Source organism: Trichoplusia ni, chromosome 2, assembly GCF_003590095.1.
Source record: "Trichoplusia ni isolate ovarian cell line Hi5 chromosome 2, tn1, whole genome shotgun sequence".
Taxonomy (NCBI): domain Eukaryota; kingdom Metazoa; phylum Arthropoda; class Insecta; order Lepidoptera; family Noctuidae; genus Trichoplusia; species Trichoplusia ni.
This window is the reverse complement of record NC_039479.1, coordinates 1,356,841-1,362,828: the sequence shown is the minus strand read 5'-3', so window position 1 is coordinate 1,362,828 and position 5,988 is coordinate 1,356,841.

Genomic DNA, 5,988 nt, shown 5'->3' with positions numbered 1-5,988 from the left:
TCTTCGAAACGCGATATAGCCGACCTCGACGCGGGCGAATCCGCGGGCGGAAAGCTAGTTGTTCATAATGTACTGGAGGCGTTGTCCGTACTATATCTTGTTGCACAAGTAATACCAAGTTTTAGGAGGCTTAATGTTTATTTATTTTATTATGACTTGCGTTACGTTGAAATCACTTGACAAGAGCTGTTTCGCAAAGTGGTCTATTGCGATGCGATGTACGCATGAATCACGTTTTCTTCGGCATATGTATATCATTAAGATCCTATTCTTGATTTCGGAAGTGGTAGAAGTGCGTTGTACGTAGCAATTTTATTAAAATATTACTACCATATGAGCAATCTAAAAATCTTGATGGATGTACTTGTAATATTTCATGAGTTTTTTATTTTTTTTTCTTTATGTAAAAATGCCTACAATTATTATACAACTAAACAATTTGATCGATAACAGATAAAGCTACGATTTGATTTTGACGATCCATGGATGGGTTGACTGTGTCATAACGAGTTCTTTTCGGAAGACCTGCTATTATAAGAAGCATAAGCCTCACTTAACCTTGCCTTGTGTACAAAGGGCTCAAGTTATTTAGCAACCACAAAATCCGCTCAATGTAATTAAAATTAATTTCTTAATTCTGATACTCAAAACATCGTGCAAGCAATATCCAATATTAAAACATCACCCATTTACATGTATAATAAACATTTAGAGTATTCCTCAACTGTGATTAAATAAATTATAAATATTTCATAAACTACTGTTTGGGACATTTGCACTTTCTTGATTTTATCATCGACCTTATTACTAGAGACATAAAGTTCAAGTTTGTAATGTTGTTAGTAGTTAATTTGGTTGGATGATTCTATTAAGCTTTGTACTTGAACTACATATGTGAGTGTATGGTTTAATTTGTTGTAAAAGTTATGGTTTATGGCTTAAGAGGTTGCTTTTAAGTGCTATCGCTGCTCTTCTGACGGAATCAATTACATTTTATAAGGGATGTTTATTTTTTTTTGTGCTGGATATTTAAATTTAAATGTCTGTAAGTTAAATCGTATTTTCAAGAAAACTTTTAATATATTTAAGCCATACATTTGAATATATCAGAAATTTCGAAAATTTTCTTATTTGTGCAAAATTTCAAAAAGTCTATGTAATACCTGGTCTAGCATGTACGGATAGCCCAGTCACATAGGTCATCGGGCCAAACCTACTGTCGCGGTTTCGATGCCCCAAGCATTTATCCTCAGCCTGGGTGAGTAGATAATGCATTGACTTGAACATTTGTGAAAACTCCCGAGACAGAAAAAATAATAATTCTAGAGCCGTTTTTTATTGAAACTACATATATCCACATAATTGAAAAAAAAAAGTATTCTTGTAACAACCTGTACATAGAAACATAAATTCGGAATGCGGTGCGCAGACGCAACCGGGCGACGTGCCCGTAGATCACGAAACAGCGTCACGAGCCGATCTAGATCGATCATCAATGCCGAATGTTATCATAAACGTTGTGATCCACGCTAATTTAGGTATTAAGCAATCGGTACTACTATTACTACCAGGGACCTTCCGCCATATTTTAAACCAATATTAACTAAACTTTTAAATAAAAATAGTAAATATGGACAAATATATCTAAGAAAAGTATTAATAACGGGTCGTTTGATGTTGTTACGGCTTACGGTAAGGATTTTACTGGTGAGTTTGGATTGATTTATTTTTTTACAAAAACGACTACTGCACTAAGGAATTTAATCCCTGCAGGGGGTTTCACGATCATACAAAATCATATGCAAAGCCACCCAGACACATAACAAGCATTCGAGTATCACACAAATACTTGTCCTACGCGGAGATCGAATCACGACACGATGCACGCAGTGATTTTGGCGTGGTGACCTCAACCACGCGGCCATCCGTGCTGTCATAATTTAATGGTTCGATAATTTAAAAGATACTTTGAAGATAAGATCTCTTTAAGGATGTTTGATTGTAATGATACATTTAAATTGTAGTGCATTATTAGAGTATCTCATTTGTGGTTTATAAACGTTTCCTGGTTCTGGAACGAAGGGGTAAAAATTCAATGGCGAGATGTCCTTTTAGATAATGCATTAATTTGGTCAGGTAAATTTTAGTGAACCCCTAGTACACTAGGTACTATTTAGATCAGCTATTGAATTACTTTGGAGTATGTAAGTTAAGCACTATTCTGTAATAATAATAAATAAACAAAAAATAAGGTCAAGATCACTTATCGATGTTTAAACAATTAAAACAAAGGAATAGACCGTCCGTCTGTCGAATGGTCATAAATTTAATAGATGACCATATGTTTGCTAATGTGTATTTATTTTTCCTATATTTGCTGAAAGTTATCATTTCTAGTAATGATAATATTTTTTCCCGTAACCTAAAATGAAATGGATACCCAAATGTCCTCAATTTCTATCATGAAGTTAGGCCATAATAGTTGCACACATACCAATATAGTCAATTTACGCCTATTTACAAATAAAACAATCGAAATAACAGCAATTAATTAGCACTTAAGTACCAACAGCTTGACTTGCGACAATCTATACAGGTTCCTAACCAAGTTTTTTTTTAATTCGTTTGTATTTTTTATGTTTTTAAGGCCCCTCAGAACCTATCCTTAGTTGTACCCATTTTGTTTATTCTTGTGTGATTTTTCCTGCGAAGTAGCTGCCATTTGGCCACATCCAAATTTATTAAAATTTAATGTATTATTGTCTGTCTCAGGTGATTTTATGTGAATTCGGTTGTACGTTTTTGTTCGTAAAAATATTATCGACATGCATAGAAAAAAGAAAACGATATATTCGAAATGGCAAGTCCTGGTTTTAAGCACGGGTGAGTTTTTCTATGCTTTACTTTGAGACGCCATCTCTTCATTGCATGACGAATCATCATGAAAAAGCGAACGTGCGGAGTATGAAAATCAAGCATGTTATCAAATATCTGGCGAATTTAAACGTGCTATCTCATAACAGCGCCATCTATTGTACGATTATATAAATTACTTGATATTCAGAATCATTTGATTGTATGAAGGTTGCTCAGCTGTGCTGCATTAGAACGGTCAAATTGATCGAAGGTTTCATCATAGTAACAGTTCTTTGTAAAAACGCTAGATGGCGTTAGTGTTGTTTATTAAAATTGTGTTTGATTCAACATACCCTACATCACATGGCTTAAAGATTTTACTGTTGAAAGTTGCCTGAAATGCTTTTGCTGAAAAAATATCAAAAATGATCCTTTTAAAAAAAATAATAAAGCCATATATATTATGTCCCACTGCTAGGCACTCCATTTTATCTCACTTTTATCAGGCTATCCCAATAATACCATTATTTAAATAAATTATGGTGGTCAAAGTTACTGTTAACTAAATCGATATAAAATCAATACGATTACATAATATTTATTATCAAGTATAACACCAAATTTTCATAATTTCGAAATCAGTCATTAATTTTATTCTTAACCTTGAAAGAGTTTTTTTTTATATTACACAAAAAAGAATAACACTTAGAACACTAATTATGAGCTTATTTTGTCAAGAATAGATCAAGGATAAAGGCTACCTTATTTATACAAAATACAAAAGAATTCTTCAAACTTGTTGCTCCACATATTATTATATGAAGGCAATAAAATCGATAACAATAAATATTGTTGATCGATACTATAAAATATGAACGTCATTAACTCGCTGTGTGGTATAGAAGACGCACCTTACGCAGAGTAGAGACGAGATCTGTAGAGGCAGAGGTTAAGAACCTTTGTTTAATTTTGAACAACTTAATTACTGCCCTTAATTTGTTTTGCCCGACAGGGTCCATAATAAGCTGTGAACCTAGTTATAATTTACCACATTAGTAACATTATGGTATGCAATAAAGATTTGATTTGATTTAGTCAATAGGTATACATATTATTATAAGCATATTTTTTATGTCATACTTTATCTTAATTAGTTGATTTTCTTATTCAGTTAATTATTTTAGTTTTAAAATTTGAGTACAGTAAAAATATAGTTCTTTGTAGAGCCCATTAGGGCCCTACCGTTCAACCCACAGCGGAAGGAGTCATTTGATGATGTCCCATCCGGAAAAAAGGCTTAATATTGTTGAAATATTGGAGACTGAACCGCAAATGAAAATGAATGCTGTCACTACGAAGCAGGCGAGCCAAACATTTTTACACAAATGTTGAGCGCACCTGCCGCATCACTGCCCAGTCATTTAAGTAGGTTAGTTCAAGTCCGGTTACATAACTATCTAACAGTATAATCATAGGTTCGCGGTAATATAACTTATGACATATCAATAGTTCAATAGAATAGACTGTAAAGGATGCTATTCAAAGACTTCACCCACTTAATCATAAAGGCTGACATTTATATTAAAATAGAAATTCTAGACAATTCTGTAGATTTTAGATGCATTGGGTCGGATTTGAGTATTTCTTGAATTTGAAGTCAAGCGACTGCTAATTCAACGTTATTAATCAGTATTGTGGATGGACATTTAAATATTCTTCATACGTATTACACTTATCAAAAGTTATATTAATACAAATGGAGCTGAATTAAAATATGGAAGGGGTCTGTTGCCAGCAGAAAACACTTCCCACAGTTTTCCAATCCTGGCAAAAAGGGTGAACGATTGCAATGAAAAAACTTGTAGATAATTATGTTGAGGGTTCCAGGGGTTCCCACTTCGCTTTAAAAAACAGTATGGTTTTGGAAACTCAACAGTGCAAAACACGGTGTTGAGCGACCCCTTGGAAAGAGGTCGCTCAACACTGTGTCTCGACACCAGTAAAACTATTACTATAAGACGTGGAGGTAGGATCGGATCGTTTAGGTATCCATGTTTTTCCAAACACAAATTATCCTAAAAATAAAATAAAAAATGACCAAATTCTATAAAAGCAGCTCTAAATAGATTAATCAAGATTATATTAAAATTTTACACTAATCACACGTCATAAAATGTTATGTGTAACATTTGATTGACCGTTCTTGGATCGAAGAGCCTTTAAAAGTTATATTTTTGTAGCTGTGGAAGAGAGATGCCGCTCTACCATGTAATGTTCCATCTCACTTCCACAAGTGCTACAGTTATACTCGAAGAGGTTGCTGCAAGCGATCAAGCCTGTATATAGACATAAATATTAATTACCAATTTGTCTGCTTCTAATGAAATGTACATAAAAATTATTAATTACCTGTCATCCATTACGATGGTAATAAATCTCTTTCTATGATGGTCTAACGGATTTTGGGACTTATTTAAAATCCCTTTATTAAAATTGTGATTATAAAGTTTATGACAGAAAGAAGGAAAGATTTTTCGGAAGATTTTGCCGGGTAATAATTGTGATCTGGATACTAAATAAAGATTTGTAGTCACGGGAACGTCGGCTTCAGTTTTGGTATAACATAGCACTCTAAAATTTTCCCCTTTAAAGCCAGACAATCTTGCTTCCCTGCAATCTTGACCAGACCATGTTATATATTAGTTGTATTTTTTATATCTCCAAGCAAAAAAAGACATCATCACAACATATCAGACAGTCAAATTAGTTTATTTCAATTTTACGACACAACAAATTCGTCAATCGATTCATCACGTCGATTAAGACATTATAAATCTTATCCAGGAAGCATTTATTTGCAAATTGGATTGTAAAAATGCAAATACCAAAAGAAACAAGCGTGGGACGTCCATACATGCATCTGACGTTGAATCTCACGAACGTATTCTTAAAACTACATTGTTACGTGTTGTAACTTTGTTACCAGCCGCCTATTATTCTGGCGTTCTGGGTTATTACTTGCCAAAGATTAGATTACGAGAGTGTATTTTTTTCTTTTATGCCTACTGTCAAATTGGCCCTATGTTGCCTCTGTAGCAGCGTGATTATGTGATATATATTTACTTAAAATAA